General features: G+C 41.3%; 1 protein-coding gene across 2 annotated transcripts in view; it reads right to left on the bottom strand.

Annotated features, from left to right (window-relative positions):
• Nucleotides 1–19453, bottom strand: part of nrip1b (nuclear receptor interacting protein 1b) — a 59459-nt gene that overhangs the window by 6646 nt on the left and 33360 nt on the right. Inside the window, exon 2 of one of the 2 annotated variants that reach the window (XM_008428284.3) lies at nt 9955–10026. The exons of the other annotated variant lie outside the window; for it this stretch is intronic. The gene's annotated coding sequence lies outside the window, so the exon portion shown is untranslated. The remainder of the gene's footprint in view (nt 1–9954; nt 10027–19453) is intronic. 2 annotated transcript variants of the gene reach the window in all.

The following is a 19453-nucleotide window of genomic DNA, read 5'->3' as shown; positions in this document are numbered from 1 at the left end:
TGAGGTGAATTTAACATGGACATAATATTAGGTTAATTCAGGCTTGCCAAAGCACACACATGAAATCAAAAATCAAATGGAATACAGATTTATTCTAACAACTCTGGTTGTAGGAATTGAGAATGTGCTTAAATCTAAGAAAGAGTTAGTTTAGGCAGCTTGCTGTCTAACACAATCTAAAAGAAAAGACATCGACAATGGCTTTCATTATTTAGTAAGGTAACAAGATTTTTATTTATTGATATGAAATTCCATAGCATTTTTCGTCAAGTTGAAGATGAACGTATATTTTCATGTTGAGGCCTGAACCTAAAGGGGAGAACTTCAACCTTGGTTCTCTGCCTCGGTATTTAAGACTCGCATTGAAATAAATAAGGAAGCAGCTCTCGACTCCTTGCCAAGGTGGCCGACAACCCCCACTAATATTAGAGAGAGACAACTATGGGGGCACTGTGTGTTGAGTCAGAAAGTATACCAAAGATTTATAATTGCTGTGAGAGTAGCGCAATTTGCTAACTGTTAGCTGCTAAGGTTAGCATACGCTTCACTGCTTTCTACCAGTGTTAAGCTAGAGGGCTGTTTCTAAATGAGTTTGGATTACGACTAATCTCTGGTTCACAATCTAGAACAAGATAATTCTACTTTATTTCTTTAAAAAAAAAGAGCTTAAGATTGATGAAATCTTTATTTTCTCTTTCTAATAAAATAACACGCATTTGTAGCCTAATCCTTTTTTTTGCCATTAGGAACACTTCATACAGAAACAAGTAAAAAAAAAGAAAAAAGCTGCCAATCTGGAGGTTAAACAGTACAATGCTCTAGCAAAACTATAAAAAAAACAACAACCACAACAAAACAATTAATTCAAATAATAAAATAGAGAGAAAGAAATAAAAACTACAGGCTAAAATTCATGATAGCTTAAGATCAGACCTTCTTTTTTAATTTAGCAACATGTTTCAACACATATGGATCATTTACTGGGAGAAATCCTCTTCTCTGTAACACACAGGCCAAAATGATAATACAAAAAAAACTTGATTCAAGCCAAAAACTTAAAAAAAAAAATATTAAAGTGTATTTTTCTCCTTTTTCAGATGTCAGAATGCTGAAATATAAATTTACTTGCACACATAAGAGCATGCGTTTGTGAGCAGGGGTTCAGTGTCGGCTCATTTTCTAAGCTTCAGTTCAAATTCCTCTGTGACATCAGCACTAAGTGTGTTTAGCAGAGATAGAGAGACTCTGACTCTTGCCTGTTTTCAGAGTCTACCTGTGGTTCTGCGTTTCCAGATAAATGCGGTCCTTTAGCTTCTCATATCTGCTGTAAGAAGATCATGGCACCTGATCTTAGATTTGTCAAGCTACCTGCAGAACTTCTAGAAAAAGTTCCCTTTCGCAGAAAACGCCAAAATGACTGTCCACGATACACTGAGGAATCATGATTGGGATGCACCTTATGCAGAAGAACAGTCAGGTATGAGGCTAATTTTTTCGTGAACGAAGAACGTATTGGCACCTCAGCTAAGCCTGGAAAAGTTGTGTTAAAAAACTACAGGAGTCCTGAAAAACATTTTAGCCAAAATCCTTAGGCATAAATAAATCTGTTTGGTCCTGATACAAAGAGCCACGTTTGAAGAAAACATATCAGCACAAATACCGCATACTAGTTGTCAGAGAGTGTGGGGGAGGGCTAATGATCCAGACTAGGTTAACAGCTGCAAAACTTTGGTAACATTAAGTTATGAGTTCCTTGTAATGCTAAAGTATCTTAGAGTCAAATGTGAGGTCATAAGACAGCTTATATTTGTTTCATGTCAAGCCAGGACATGAAACAGGATCAGGACAGCAAATATAATCTGTAGCAAAACTGCTAAAGAAACATTTTATGAAAGAAAGAAAAAAAGAAATACGGCATTGCAATTGGACAGGACTGGTACTGAAGAGCAACTGAAAAAAGAAAAGCAGAATTTTGACATTAAACTTTTTTTCCACTGGCCCCAATTCTCTTCTTAAAATAATAATAAATGACTCTCAACAAACTTTAATACAGTTTAACAGGAATGTGGCCCAAAACCTTGAGAAATTCAGAAGATAACGCCATGCTATTAGTGGTAAAAGCAGTTTGACAAGTGTTTCAGACAGCTCAGCATTTTGACGTTGTTCTTAGAGGAATAGCGATATAATGGAAATATAACATCTAGCCTCTATATTTATCTTATCTGGTGAGGACCAGATGAATACATCATGACATGACACAGAAAACTTGAGCATTCAAACAGGGGTTATGTTTGAATGCTCAAGAGAGAGATATATAAAACATGCATAATGCATAATAACAAATGGGCCTAGAAAGCTTATGTATTAGGATACAAGAGCAAAAAACATGAAAGGACTTGACTAGCGTGAGGGACGTTCACTGGTAAAAACAAAACAGAAAAAAAAACAGGTAGAGAAACAAAGCAAGGATACGTCTATAAAACAAGTTGTACTCTGCTGTCAGGTGCGTGTGCGTTTGCACAGACATTACAGGTTGGCTCGGAAATTGGGCGGACTTGTCACAGCACACCATTGTCAGGAGGGCAGAGTCAGTAACACCGGGGTGCACGTCGTGCCAGTTGCCATGACAGTGTCAGCGGTGCTGCCCTGGGAGACCTCTGCTCTGAACCCTGTCAGCGTGGTTTCCGTGGATACAGGGTGCCTCCGACAGTCCGGGCTGCATCTCATAAAGGTTAATTAATACAGAGCTTCCACTTCGGCTCAGCAGCTGTCCTTGTCCTGTCCCGACGCTGTCCTCACCTTTTGCGTCCGCTAAGCAAGCCGGCATTGCAGGTCACATAGCAGGACAGCAGACCTTGTTTGTGAAGAAAGGCAACAGAAAACCTACTTAGCCCACAAGCTTGAACGTTTCACAGGGAGCCGAGGAAAGGTCAAAAGCCTAAATCAGCCTTCCCATCTCCGAGGTCAAGGTTCACAGGGTGCCACAGGATTAGGTGGTGACAGCAAGGGCAGCGAGGAGGCACAGTTACCGCCACCTTGAAAACGAACTGGGATTAAACACTAGAAATAAACTAATTATCTTAGTTTTAAATCTGAGTAGCAGGAGGGAAACAATCACGTCGACCTTTTTAATGTTTTCTCAAACTAAAAGTTCACACGCCGAGTTTCTTCAGGCTCGGACAGCAGTGAAAAGAACGAGTCCACCGAGAACGCTCCGTCACCATCGATTACAGTTGAAAGGCCATCTCTGAACTGCTGACCCAAATTTGGAAATGACAAAGAGCCGACCTGGTCACCCTGGGCCATCTGACGTCTGCCGTCATGCTAATCTTAGCTGCACTGGATTAAGACTATTTTCCCGCCGGTGGGTTTAACACTGTCCTGATGGAATACCGCTAATGCCCGGTTTGATCAGTGCAGTCAACATGTAAACATGTTTACGTTGGCAAGGGCTTGGCAAGATGACTAATATGCCAGGACTGGAACGCCTAGTGAGCAACAGGGTCAAATGGAAATGGAAAGGAATCACAGACACGCTCTCTCTGCTGCTGCCAGAGAATCTTGGAGTCGCGGTCCACCTTTTTTGCCCAAAGACATATTCTAGTGGATATTATACCACTGCAGTACAGATGTTCCTACACAACTCAACCCTTACATTTACCAATTACATTTATAAAGTTTTCCATTGGTCACTCAGTTTTTCTTTAAAAATTTTTTTTTGCTAATTTCCAAAGAGACAACTCAGGATTTTTAAGGTGAGGTTCTGTTAAGTTGTGATAAGCAGCTCATATCTCACCTGGAGACACCACAAACTTTGCATTAATCAAAAAAAGAGAGGCCAACCAAAGCCAACTTCTAACTAACTTAAAACAACTAGAGCCAAAAACTTTAGATTTATGTGAAACCAGCTTTAATTTTGTCACCATGCTTGCACCGGATGGCTCTTTAACAATAGGTTGATAGTTATTTAAATTAGAAATATAGGATTGAGGCGGTGAACCTCTGATGATCTTCCTGAACGAAGCAAATACTCGGAATGGACGTAGTAAAGTGTTTCGAGTAAGAGTAACTGATGTTTAAGTAGAAAACAGTGGAGATTCATGGTTTATTATTCGTAAATTAATTGTAGAAAATTCCCCTAATTGCACATTTATTTCATAAAGCACATTTTAAAAAGCTGAAATACCTCAGCGCAATGCTAATTGATACGCTACAGACTAGTGTTCACAACGTAGCTGATCTAAGGGCGCAATTAATTTCCCTCGGCGGTGATAGGCCGTTCCAAGAGTGGAAAAAAAAAACTGTAGCGCTACAATGGTTTACACCAGTGTTTCTCAACCCTGGTCCTCAGCGCCCCCCTGTCCTGCATGTCTTAGGTATTTCCCTTCTGCCACACACCTGAATTGTATCTCTGGGTGATTAACAGGCTTCTGCACCACTTGATGGTCATGCAATCATTTGAATCAGCTGTTCTGGAATAGAGGCACATCTAAAACATGCAGAGCAGGGGGGCATTGAGGACCAGGGTTGAGAAACACTGGTTTACACTGTAAATACTAATGTATATTAATGTATATTTGGAGTACAACCTTTTAAGAAAGGGGTTTATAAGTGTTTTAAGAGGGGATGTCTCAAATATTTGTGAATTTTAGCTACATGAGGGTAACTGTGGTCTGTGGCGCATTGATGATTTTAATGCTGGCAATTGACAAAATGTAATGTCTGTTTCTGGCTTCATAATTGGTGACTGTATGACAGGTTTATGGTGTTTTTATTCCTTCATGATGTAAAACACTTTGAACTGCTTTGTTGCTGAAGTGTGTTATACACATAAACTGGATTGATTGATTGATTATGTTTAGTTTGGTAATGAATAACCACTAAAAAGTGCCAAAAGGTCCCTAAACTATGTACTTTATTGATTTTCAAACGGCTTTACTCCCCATTAGATTGTGACTGACTGAAAATGTTTTACACATTCTGTACGCAGGTTCACATAGAAAGATAATTGGCAGTGCTCTGCCTCCTACCTCAGCTTCCTGTGTTAATAATCATGATTTTCAGCTTGAATAACCGCACAATGCGCGCTCGAGATCGGAGTCGTTTTCAGACAACAGGAGTCTGCGTCAGTCTCGGCCCGTCTTTGACCAGAGGTCTCACATACTTCAACTCATAACATTTCAATAAAACTTAATTTTACAAAACATAACAATCCCTCTCCGATTAATTTTCAGCCTAATTTCTACCCTTGTCAGTTAAGACAATTTGGCAACTGAGCATGTCAAAGCAGAAATATAATTTTTCTGATCAGGTATTCTTCTGTATTTTTGTTTCTTCAGACAAAAAAATAAAAATAAAAATAAATGGCAACCAAGAGACAACATTTTTACTCTGAATAAAAAACATAGGGGAACAAAAATCTCCACAGTGACGAATGTCTGCTAAACACCTGACCTTAATATAGGGGGAGCTGTCCTCTGTACCGAACCACTAAAGCACACGGCGCTCCACCTCTCCGCGCTGAGAATTTGTGATGTGTGCATTACTATTACATTATCTCCGCCGCTGTATACATTGCGAACGACCTTACACATCTGTTAACATGTCATCTCAATGGTGGTGGCGCCCAAAAAGCCTGACCTCCACCCTTCCTCCCCCCACAGCGGGACACCACGGCACAAGCGAGCAGCTCTACACTTTCTGTGGTGATTATCCATTATCCTTGACAATGTCAGCCAATGACAGAGCAGGCACCGTTCTAAAGTGATTTTTACCCCTACAGTCTGCCACGCACACACAAGGGGGTGGGGTGGAGGGTAGTGATGGGGAGGGTGCGGCTTCATCATCTCCTGGCTGGTTGATTCTTCATCTGTTTCCCTCTCCCTCTCTTTTCATTTCAGTCCTATGCTACTTAAGAGGCATCAGCAACAGGAAAGGTCACTGCACTCCAGCCAAAGAATAAGGTGCATGTTAGCAGCAGAGGGCCGGCGTGTATGTGTGTGCATATATTAGAGGTGTGACTCGATTAAAATTTTAACTGCAAAGGTCTTTAATTAATAATCACAATGACATTTTAATTGGAGACCACATATTGACAAGTTATTGAATAAAGAGACATGTCAGCGCAACAAAGATATTTTAATCTGATATTTAGGTTATTCAGTCATCAGATTGGTGCAAAGTGCTATTATTAATGCTGTTCAGCTTTTAGGTTTTTCAGGATCCCCATTCGTAGAACGTCTAATAAAAGAGAAAAACTTCTTAGAAATATGGACATCTCTGCTTGCTGCAACATGTTTAGCACCGAGATGCTATTTTAGGCTTGGAATAGCTGTGCAGAGAGGCCATCTCCTTTTAGCACAACTTGCACACAATAGTCTTTTCCAGCATTCCATCTGATCGTTTCTTGTAGCAGAAATGACCCGCAGCGGGCCAAGAGAAGCCGCTTTGTCGTCCATTGCTGTTGTTTGCTTGTGTGGCAGATTTATGGCTGCACCAGGAACACAAAGGTTCAGACTCCAGACTATTTTAAAATGGTTTAAAATGCCAAAATCTATGTAATCAAGTAATCAAAATTAACTCGATAATATTAGCTTGTTAGGTCTTTCATATTCTATAGACAGCATAAAGTTTCAACATTCTGCTCAATTAGCAGATTTACTAAAAACTATTACTAAAATTAGCAATTACTTTTTCCAGTCAATACGTCTCCTGTTGTTCAGATAAGATAATCAAAATATCAAATAAATGTAGGAACTATTAATACAAAAATATGCTAATAAATACGCTTTAAATTACATCTTCAGAAGTGGAACAAACTGCTGCTGTTCTGTTTTAGCAGAAATTAGATGATGTTCACATTTACTAAAGGTTAACATACGGTTAGAGTGTCATGGTGAAACTCATCCATGACATTCAGTGACACTTTTCGATGTGAGCAATATGACTCACCGCCCAGGGTGTCACTCTGAAAGGGGCAGCCAACAAAAAGAGATATAAAAATAGGTGTCTTCCCAGGGAATAGTGAGATTCTGATTAAATCCTAACGTGGAAGGATGTCAGATTTTTAAGATTGTGTTTGATCATCTTTCGGACTGGAGTCACACTCACCAGAGACTCTTTAAAAGTTTTGCCACCTTTCCTAGCCAATATAAGCATGACCACACCTGCTGCTAACACTCTTCTTTAATCACACAAGAACTTAGTTGCTAAATGACCTTCAATGTCAAGAGTGGTAATCCATTTAAAATGTATGAGAGCAAACAAAAGAATTAAGTGGGGGTTAGAGCCGAAGCAGCAGCAGACAAAGTCAAGGTCATTCATCCCGCCAAGACTCCTCCACTTGATGCAACAGCTGGTGTCCATGCAAAGCTCTGGGCGTTAATAAAAAGTGACAATGCTGCCTGAGCGGTGTGTCTTCCTAATGTCTGACACCAGCCTGGCAGATGTGTTCTCCCTGCATTTAAGGGGAGTCAAGGTTAAAGGAATTTAAAAAGGGGAGGCAATGCCTAAACACTATTATATCATGTAATCTGCAGCCTAGCACCGCTGCACACACTCAACAGGGTAGCTCCCTTACACATGCGGCGTGACCGCTATTTGTAAATTCAATATGGCCTGACATGATTAAATAAGGCAAAACATAAGCTGCCGGACCAAATGCGGCTGCTCCAAGACCTCCGCGAGCGCGTTGTGTATGCACGCGAGTGACGGGAAGGTGGAATTAGAAGCTCTTGTTCAACCTTGAGAAAAGGTAAACAAGAGAGCAACATGCCACCGAACAGCAGGGGAGCCGGAGCAAGTAAATGTTTCTGCAGATAAGTCAATTGGGACAAAACAACACCTGAAAGGGAATACGCTGAAACATGCATGCCCACACAATGAGAACTAGGGCGCTGTGACCCATTTCCTTTAGACACACTGACTAAACAAGATGCTTCACACACACACACACACACACACACACACACACACACACACACACACACACACACACACCCATGTGCGCACATTGAAACAGATGGATGTACAGCATCACAACGGAAATGTGATACATCAGAGCTGAGAAGTCGAGATAGCCTGGGCTATCTACTGAAAAAAGAAAAAAGAAAAAAAAAACCAACAGAATCCTTTGACGGGGTTTGATGACTAGTTTCTATCGTTTAAGACTTTGGCCTAAAAGAGGACCTGACTGCGAATGTTCTTGGCCTGAATCTGGCCTAGCATGAAAAGCGCGGGGGCGGATTTTAACCTCATCTGAACTCATCAGTACAAGGAGTTCTTGAGGTTGAGAGAAGGGAGAGCTTGAAGGAATTCATCCACGCTGATGAGTCATCTAACCGTTTGAGCGGCCAGCTGAGCGGCGGAGGATGGAGAGATGATATCACTGCGCTGTATCACAGACCTGGACACACTTTCACCGCGCTCTACATGCCTAAACAGGTCAGAGTAGATGGGCTTCCAAAGATGTTTGCGTCCATAGTAAATATTTGTGTGCCATTTGGAAGACCCACCCAAGGGCCATTTCCTGAGTGGTTGAGAATTAGTGCATCAATTAAACGCACACACGCACGCACACACGCACGCACGCACGCACGCACACACACACACACGCACGCACACACACACATACACGCACACACACACATTCCCTCCTAATGAGCCGTGGCTGCCATCAGTCCACACCTGATCCATTTCTACCAGGGCTCTGAGGTAATCTTATGCTTGCATCGCAAGTCTGAAATGGCGCTCATTTCCCTCCCAAAACAACATGCATTTTCCATCTGTAAACACGGGCCTGCAAATAGGAACAGCTGATTGCCCCGTGGCCAGCATGCTAAAAGGCAGAGTTGGGCCCTTGAAACTGACTGCAGTGGTGATGTCTGAGGGAAATGGGCCACTTTGCAATTGAGATCAAATGTCCCACTGTCAGGCTGCCCTGAAAGCTGGATAAAACCAGCTAAAAAACCTTGGCCTTTAATGAATCATTTCCATAATATCCCTGGCATGGCTCCTAAGGAGGCCATTGCTGTGAGTCAGCAAGATGTCTGGCTTTATTGGGTTAAAGAGAGTGCTGCTCTTTTCTTTTTACTGAGGGTAACTCGGGATGGTTTGGGAGTGTTATAGCCGAGCTGCGCTGGATGTCTAAGTGATGGAAAGAGAGGACGACGTATCTCTGCTATCATTTTGCCTTTCATAATGCTCTCATTGACCTACTTTCTGGTTTAAATCATCCTAATGCTTGCTTTGGGTGGGATTGGAGTATTATATTACAGGGCACCATGATATGTGAGGGAATATTCCATTAGAATCATCAAAAACACAGTGGCTGTACCTTCCCGCCTGTCATCTAGAACACAGCCTGCTTCAAAGTTAAACAATTAAATGGATCTTTTGGAACAATTATGCACTTTTGACCCAATAAAGCACATGACAACTGTGTTTTAACTTTTTAATGGAGAGTCTCTTTCAAGCAGCACTGCTCTATTTAACAGAACTTAGTTCATGCCAATAACCAGGAGACCTGGTGCCTGTTCTGGTGCTCAAACAGAGGAAGGTTCTGCTCCAGACGTCATTATCTCCACAGTGTCATCATCTAACTCAGTCACCATAACTTTTAAATTAAGTTTGCACCGTGAATCTGTAAACTGCATTGTGTGGGGATATGCTGATCTCTACTCTGATGTTTTTCTACAGGTACGAAGTTACAGATGTAGTTTCTCCAGGCCATTTACTTGGACCATTCAACTTGTCTCGGTTCATAAGCATGGAAAGTGAACTCCTTTGCAGTATTATTATTGCCGTTTTCTTCAAATCATCACCAATGCAGACCAAAACATGAGACAAACCAAAGCCATGTCAGGTGGACTGGAATCTATATATGAAAGAGTAAATTGATAATAGTAAACAAGTAGTGATGATCATAGTCCCTGTCTAATTTTTAACTCTTGATACCTTTTGGTGGCTGCAGCTTGTGACTCGGTCTGCTCCAGTGTGGCGTGTCACTACAATTTCCAAGACTATTTTCTGAAAAAGAAAAAAAAAAGAAATTTGTTCAATCTTTATGCATTCTCAGCATGTAAAATTTATTACAGTTCATGGACTTTTTTTTTTTAAAGGAGTTTGTTTTCCCTGAATGTTGGCATGTTTAGAGAAAAAGAACTGTCAAGTCAGCTGATCACAAGAGCAGAGATAAGGAAGAGTGTAGATATTAGCTTCTGTATGCTAAGACAGTTTCCGCTGTGTATTTAAGGTGTATTTAGTATATTAACTATTACAATAGGCAGTTATAAGTGTTAGAGGGGGTCTCAAGCATTTGCAGATTATAGCTACGCACAGGTGGCCGTGGTCCCTAAACCCCATGAAAACTTGATATCTACTTTACTTAAATGACATAGATTGGTATCAAGCATAGAATTAAAACAACTTTAAATTAAGAGTCATTTTATTCAACCAGTTTCGTTTCATTTACAAGTATACCAAAAGTCAGAATTCAACTTTCTCTTTTACCAAAATGCGCACTAATTTTGGAAGCAGAATTTAGTTTCCCAACAGGGCCAGTATGATAGTATTGGAGACCAGTTATGTACCCTAACAAATGAAAGATTATACAAATTAGTCAATACAGGCTTTATTTAGCTAAAAATGTGCACATTTCATCAACACAAGTAAAGCTACAGTGTTGCACTTAGCAACATGGTAAGTAAGGGACTGATGCTCCATCATATTCATCACTTTCAAAAAATACTTATATTTTTTAAATCAACTGTCCCAGATTTTCACTCTTCCACCACCACTAGATTTTCATTAGGTTATAAATAAAAGATTTGCTGGTAAAATGAGTTGACACGGCCATCATTAGAGCTACCATCCATTTCCCACTAACACCAGGCAGAATAACAATGAACATAGACTTATATACATATTGACTGAACGTTGCACAGGGCGGTTTTGTAATGAGACTTTCAAGAATCAACAACTCAAGCCTGTTGCATCCTGTGAGTAAAGTTAGGATCACAGAACCAGCAAGTGACAGCAGAGTTGTAGGTCGTATTAGAGAACTGAAGGTTCTGCAGGTCGTGGAAACGGCTTCGTGACCTGCTGCTCCAGCAGCTCAGAGGCACAGCAACGGTAGATTCAACTTCAGCCCGGAAATTCAAACAAGGGATCCACATCAAATGCATTGCAAACCATCCAGATCACTATCAGAACCCCAACATAAAGTGTCTTGAAAGTACAACTGGTTAGATACGCTGATAGCATTGACCCAGGGTTCAGAGAACCGACTGAACTGAGATAACCTAACAGGCTCTTGCTCAAGATAGCCTGATAGGTCACACTACTTTGGTTTTCCGCATACAGGATGAAGTAATAATTTAGCCGTAATTCACAACAAACATCATCATGTCGCTATTCAAACTACATGGTTTCAAGAGGAGAAAGATTGGAAAAAAGCAGAATCTTTGCAGTTTTTTTAAAGGGTGTAAACATGACTCTTAAGTTGCAGCTGGATATTCTAAGATCAAAATATTTATTAATCTGGGAATGTCTAATTAGCAATGTTGGACATCTAAAGGGCTAACCACTCAAATTATAATCCTCCTGAAATATAACTGAATTTATAGCCTACTACAAGTTGTGATTGAAGTAAACATGCATTTTTACTCTTTAATAAAAAAAAAACCCTAACTACAAAGATATGCATGTTTAATTGGAAATATTATCAAATCACAATCCTATTAAAAAGTATGTTTTTCTCTGTATGGATTTTAGCTATGCAGTGCATGCGTGACTGTCTAATACTTAGTGTTTTTCCACTGTGAGCATGTCTTCACTAATTATGCTGAACTAATAAATGCACCTGGGCACTGTCAAAAATCATATGGACCCAACCTGTTATACCACCTCAACATAAAAGATCGGTGTGTTTTCACATTAAAACTCGAATAAACAAAAGAATAAATTATTGCTGGTATTTGCATATTTGCCACTGATGCACTGCAGGCTGCAGTGAATTCACACATTACGTTCAGTACCTACATATAACAAGGAGCACAAACATGTGAGCTACAATATGAAGGCCAGGGATTCATGTTGGTTTTCCTAATAACAGAACTTTCCTCAGATAACTAGCCCAGTATGCCATTTCCGACTGAACCTCTGAAGTTGGATTTGGTTATTTGTGAGAATAAAAATTGTTTCAGTTTTAGAGCGTCCATGTAAAAAAAAAAAAAAAAAAAAGAAGAAGCAAGTCATCTTTCCATCGGCCAAGTCAGAGTTTACCTTCATATCTCCAGTTTTAACTTAAAGGAAACTGAAATATTCTTCTAAACATCATAGTTTCACATAAACTACTATTCAACTTTTTGGATCCAAAATAAAAATAAAAAATTTGAATTAAATTAAATTAAATTAAAAAAATGCTTATATTGAACCTAAAGAGAAGTTAAATGTTGTAACTCATATCATTCAATAATATGATCCTGGCAAATGATGATTAATAGACAGTTTGAACTTCCTCCTTGTCTTTCTGATCTCTGGTCCTGCTCTGCATTCATGAAGCCTCATTTTCAACTCCTCAGGATTTGGGGTCATAGTTCAAGTATCATTTGGAGAAGCTACTCAGCTGCTCCCAATTAAATAAAATCAATATCTTGTTGGTACTGTTACTCAATATAAAACAACAGTCCGAAAGTAAAATAAAAGGTAGTAGTGAAAATCCTTCCAAAAAGGGATTTTGCTGCATATTCATATACAATGATTGGACCCAAACTCCTGACTGAATCAAAGGTACATACACAACAGGGAAGGAACTGACCGCACCCACGGTACTTTGTAACTAAACTAGTGTAACCTTTAAGAATTTTATCACAATAATAAATTGTGTTGACCGATGTACTTCATGGCAACAGAATTGCTATTAAAATCATCGTCATTGAAGACATCGACAAATCACAGCAGCCCTAACTGGGCATGTGAACAAAGTGATTAGCCTATCATCATACACTGGACTAATCCCATCCCCATTTTAAAGTTGAATACAGTGAACACAGTTCTCTTTCCACTACAGATCTTGCAGTAAAAGCATCAAAGATCAGTCTCTTAAAAGGCGGTGTGAACTGTGAAAGTGTTTCTGCCAGATTTGCACCAAGATATCAGCTGCTGACTGCAATCAGACAAATTTCAACCTGATCAAAAGCTGAAACATCTGTTAATTTTCTGATCAGTGAAGGCACCATGCTAAATGCTACAAGGTCACGCTGACAACACTCTGGTGTGAATGCGGTTGCTGAGGGGCGGGAAAAAAAAGGACCAACTTGCGGCTTCATTTATTCCATGTAAGCACACACTCAGCACTAACATTGTTAGACACAGTCTTTGTCATTGGAGTAGCATTATACATAAACTAAATGTCAAACAAACATCTCTTAAACTGCCCCACAGATGGAACAGTCGGAGGTTCAAGCTCGGAGAGGAAATTCAGTCGTGTTTTAATAATCCGTCCATGCTGTGGGGAAGGAATCAAGAGTTGGTGGACTTCTACATGTCCAGATCAGAATATCTATGAGGAGCTCGTCTGTCAATCAATTTAGCGTCAAAGAAATATTTTAGAAAGAACACAGGGCTACAGTTTGAGATCGTCAGCGTACACTGTTGCCTTCAGGCACAACACACTGAGTATTAGGTTATTCTCTCTCTACACACATCTGTTCAAACTCCAGCACTTCCCAAAAATAAACAGAAGCCTTTAAATTTGGCCATGTAGACATCCTGGCAACTCATCCCTGGTCAGGTTGGACACAGTTTGCTATATGTGAAGAATAAATGCCTACACAGATTGCAGGTGGTGGGCTGAGATGTGTGTGTCTTTGTAAGTCCGCGGAGTTAAGATAGAATTTTCGGAAAAGCAGTTTATTGAATTACTTGATTATTAAAAGGAATTATTCCACAGAATACTGAATTAAAAATGTTAAATGGCTACAGTCCTAGTGCAGATATATCTGTTGTCCTTATAGAGAAGTACAAATTGCGGTATACCTCAAATGTCTTCCGTCCAATAACAGCTATTCTGTTATAGCTGCATGCATGTACGGTAACTGAGGATTATGAGACCGACTGTAGGTGTGAGTGTGCGTGTTTGTTTCCTTTATCCCTGTGATGGATCGTTGACCTGTTGAGGGCGTACCTTGCCTCTCACCACAGGACAGCTAGGATAGGCTCCCCTGCCTCTGTGACCCTGAACAATGCAAAATGGGTACGAGAAAAATGACTGCATGAAAATGAAGAAGAAACTGTCCTCTGTGACATAGCTGCTTTAGTTAAAGGTGAGAAAAGTAGAAGTGCTGATGAACACGGGCACACAAGTAAGTGGCTGTCCCTTCTGCTCGTCATTACTCACAGTACGTCTGGTTTTCCATCTAAGCAGACATTAATTGTCATTAACTGCCTTCACCTGGCAGCCCAGGTGCAATCAGTCCCCAACTGAGTAGGAAGAATGAAAACTGGCAGAGCTCTGGAGTAAAAACTCCTTTGCTTTTCGGCGTGTTTTGGTGGACACCATGAACTTGGTTCAAGGGTCGACGAAACTGATCAGGTTGCATTTTCCGTAACCAAGAGAAACCCACTAATTGTCTGAGATGCAGACGAGCATGGGGCCAAGGATTACAGGAAATGAGTCTTCCCTCTCTCGGTCAGCCACTGACCATTAAATCAGACAGAGACAGATGGACGAGGGCAGCACCCAACTTCCACAGTCATTTTGCCGTAATGAAGAAGATCAAGAAGACAGGGAGAACTCTATCAGATGGTAAACGGGGGGAAAAAGTGCTCAGGAGAGAATCAGAACAAGCTACACCAAAGGCAGATGCTAACACACCTTTTGTGCTGCAGGTTGGGAGGTGAATGCGGACACACATCACGCTCCCGTACCTTGTCATCCTTAGCCATGGAGGCTGATACAGGTAAAATGCAGTAATCAATTTGCTCTGCTGGCAGAAGCGCTCCTTGAGAATACTAATGAGGCATCCCACCACCCTCTGCTGCCCCCATTCCCCCTTCTCGTTCACCTTTCTCATGACTTGACACCCCCTTCTCCAAGTGCCCCAGACCTGACCAAATGCTAAAGGAGGGCGGACTGTCTTCTGCACAGATAACTGCTGCCACTAATCAAGCCTACGTGCAGTGGGGCGTGGGATTAAAAGAGCTTGCACAGCTTGACTCAGGCACTGAATGGCGTTTGGCTCTCGCACACACGCACACAAGCTGGCGCGGGCGAACGCACTCGCACAAGATCTAAATGAAAACCCAACGGGGAAGGCGGCACCGTCTTGTCCTAGAAAACGCGCATGTACACAGGAGCCGTGGACGAGCAAACAGCACAACAAGGTCAACTTAAAAGCTGCTGTTAGGTGAACATTCTCGGGCTACAAAAGGAACACAAGCACAAACACACTCGCGCGCAAGGAGATTAGATCTAAATTTACTCCGCCAGTCAGAATGGGACTCGGTGGTGAGCCACCCATCTCTATAGCTCTGAACACGTCACGCAGGGGAGCTGCAGTGTTGCGAGCATCTAAAGAGGGAAACAGGAACAAACTTGACTGGGAGTTGACGGGGTCTTAATTCCCGTTCGGGTTTCATTTGGAGAGATGGCTCACGAGGTGTGTTTTGTGTGCGGGTGAGGAGGGGGCCTCTGCTACATATCAAACACACTGTAGAAGCTGAAACAAAACTTCCTTAATGCTATTTTTATTTTTATGAACACACAGAGACTCTGTTTTTGAGTCAGTGCAAAGTTTCTGTTAGTAGAAGACGTGGGCCAGGTCCAGGTATCGTGGCATACCAACATCAGACGGTTACAGTTTCAACATATTTTCCGTCCCAAGTTGAGTTTATGCGTGTAGCACATTTCAGCGACAAGAAAGTTCAAAATGCTTTACATCATAAAAACATCATACAGTCATCGATTATGAAACAAGCAATAAACATTACAATATGTAAAATGCCATCATCAAAATTACTGTGCAAGTGCACATCAAATATGTTGATCAATGTTCCACTTGCTATTAATCAAAGGCAACTCTAAACAGGTGGGTTAAGTGTCTCTGAAGGTTCAGAGACTGAGTCCTTCACCACACCCAGATTTCGGGGCTGATCCCTAGTTTCTAACAGTAAAGTTAAAACTGATGTGGCACATTTCCTGCCTTATAATGAGCTCTCTGAGAAAACATTTCGGTGACCAGAGGTATTTAAATATTTCTGAGCACATAAATCAGTGATGGTGAGGAAAATACAGGAGCTCCATCTTTCTCCATCACAGGTTATGTCGTTTGGGAAATTAGGAGCTTCAAGTCTGTTGATAGCTTGACTGATTAACCAGCTAATATTGTATTGTTTCACGTGTGTTACTTTATATACTGCAAAACCATTTAAAAGTTTAATAATTTGCACTTAAAAACTACTTCTAAATGTAGAGGTTTGTTCTTTCAGTCAATGGTAGGAGCACAGCAAACAAATACATAAATAATCTGAATAGCAGGTTCTTAAAGTACTTCCATTTCAAAATGTCATTTTCCAGAGTCAAGATTTTTTTCTATAACATAATGAAGTAAAAAAATGCCATAGTTGGCATTATTACATACTTTTTTCATTATATGATGAAACAAAGTGATTGTGGTGGCTTATCATTCGCCAGTGTGAGAAAGGGCCATTTCACTATTCTTTGGCATCTTGACAAACTTGGATCAGTTAAAAGTCTACACTAAAAATTATCAAAAACTTGATGAGATTATACAAGATTAAATTCAGATCCTTTACATCTCACTTTGTGATTTATTTTCTAATATTTTCTCATAAAAAATGATGATTTTACATCTAAAGAAAACCTTGTTTAGCCCGTTTACACTGAAGCCTCAAAATCTCCATTAACTCTTTCAGGTGTGAAAGGGTTGTGTTTGTTTTAAAACCCATCAGTAAAAGGATTTAAAAAGCCAAAAATGTCCTTTTTCATTTGAGAGTGAAAAAAATACCAAAATGATTAATCAATTAGAAAAGAAATCTAATTTGTGGTGTGGCAACCCAAAACTAAAGGTGCTCAGTGGAAAAAAAAACAAACATTTTATATTTCCAGACATCCTGACTTTTCCGCTTCCCATGTCGGAATGAGAATAGGCAGTCTGGAAAGTCAAACTTTTTCACAATGCTAACTTAATTTTTTCTGTGTTTCCAGACTTGGAAAACTGTTAAATAAGGGGGTGTAGGAATCCCACAAATACTCAAGTAATTCAGGTAATCGAATCTATGCTTGACCAGGTGTTTCCATCCTTTTCTACTTAAAAACCCCTAAAAGCATATGCTTTCCCTTAGAACAAGAGGACACAGACATACTTGTGCACATCCTGTTTCCACCATCTACAGTCAATCTGTTTATTATAAACCAGAAACCCTTCCAAGGAAATATCCTTTCTACAAAAAAGCTAGAGAGTCACTTTGGTTTTAAGTAATTCTGTCCAGAGATGAGCAGTCAGGATGTGTGCAGCACCAACTTTAAAGGCTTTTGTTTATTCTCAGACTTTCTCTGACTTCACCTAAATTTCAGGGCACTGAGCTCCTCCTTGATATTCTAGGTTGTAAAGGATCCAATCAGAGATTTTCCGGGATTCCCAGAAGGACTTTATGTAATCGAGTGATTTGAGGAATCACGGAAGAAAAGGTCGAAACGGAAGAAATAAATGTTAGAATCGTAATTATCCATTTTGAGTTTTAAAATGTGCCATTATTAGTAATAACGTGTGAAATTTTCTCATCCCTTAAGAATCCTATGATGGCCGAACCTTCTGCATACATACAGAAATACTCGTACTCACCCGCAGCAGCAGGAAACAACGCCACCCAATGCATCAGCAGGGATATTTCATTATGTACATAACGAGTACCATTAATCGCTCTTAACAAGAGGACACAACCTCACCTTGGCAGTCTCAAACGCGCAGCAGGAAGAAGGTGGTGATGATGGTAAGGGAAGGGGGTGAAGGGGAGAGAAGGGAGAGCGGGGGCATGGAAATATCTATAGTGCTGAAAGGAATTAAAATTCACCACACTCAAGGACCTGCTGCCTCCTTTTGACCGAGCACATCGCGGCCCGTGGGCGTGTGGAGGCGAGCCAGCAGTCACACAGAAGCTGCTCGTCTGAAAGGCGCATAAAAGAAGTAGAGAAGAAGAGAGGAGGCGCAGAGGAAGAGGAGGAGAAGGGAAGAAATAAACATGAGAAGAGAGAAGAGCGCGGTGGGGGGAATGCCGCAGTGGGGGCTCGTGCCCTTGACACACTGACTTGGGTTCACTTGAGGGAGGGAGAGGCATGGGGGGTATTGTCATGTGGCATTTGTCATTTAAATGTCTGATCCTTCTCATGTCTACCTAACCACCTTCATTCCAAAAATTTTTGCCCACCTTTACTTGACCTTATCCCTTCCCTGACCTGGAGGCATCAACCAATCGTTCCCTCTGCTCCCCCGCCTTTCTGCAGTACCAGTACCCCATCCGCCCCTCCAACCCCCATGGACTCCTCTCTCTCTCTCCATCTCCCTCCCTCCATCCATACCCCTACCCCACCCCCCCAGCGGCTGTGCAGCAAGGTCAGGCGGGTCACCGTGTCCTCATCTGTAATCCGCTGCCATTCGTCAGCAGCCCTGGCCCGGGCTGGAGGAGTGGGGGGAGAGGCAGCCGCTCCGACGAGGGGAGAATGCCCAATTAGGCAGCTGTCACACACACACGCACACACACACAGCTTGGTACAGCAGAGCAGGAGAGAAGGAGGGAAGCTGCAGAATCAGCCCACTGTCCACAGACGTGGAAGGGGTGGGGGGTGTGAGGTGGGAGAAGGGGGTGTGTACAGGAATCCTTTCAGCTGTGAGGGTGTGTGTATGTTTCTGGTGTGTATTTGGAGCAGTTGGACAGGGTCAGCTACAGTGTGGACATGTATGACTGCTATGTGTGAGCTATGAGAACAGGGACTTCTGAGGTTACAGCAGTCATATAAAAGGTCCGGGCCACACCGCTCTGATCCCAAAGCAGAACAGCGTTCTGCTTTCGTCAAAGATCTGCTATTTTCTGAGAGAATCGTGGACACAGACACAAAACTTCCCCATCCTAACGTCCAACAATCCCTTTTTTTATGTATAGACACACACTAACAGCAGGTATCAAATGGGTGACAAATATTCCATAATTGGACCATTCATCACCGGCAAACACATCTGTTTTGAGTAATGGGAAGAGTAATCAGCAAAAATGATACAGAGGCGAATCCACGCCAGGCAGCAGGAAGATTTATACCTGAGCAATTCAGGACTCAAGCCTGTACGCATTGATTGTTTAGTCTAAATGCCTTTGCGTTTAATCAAAGGGAAGAGTCGAAATGGTGGCATGCCAGCTGGGTGATGCATGGGCCTGGCAC

The sequence above is a fragment of the Poecilia reticulata genome, chromosome 14, assembly GCF_904066995.2.
Source record: "Poecilia reticulata chromosome 14, P_reticulata-male-v2, whole genome shotgun sequence".
NCBI lineage: Eukaryota > Metazoa > Chordata > Actinopteri > Cyprinodontiformes > Poeciliidae > Poecilia > Poecilia reticulata.
This window is presented reverse-complemented; position numbering and strand designations above follow the sequence as displayed.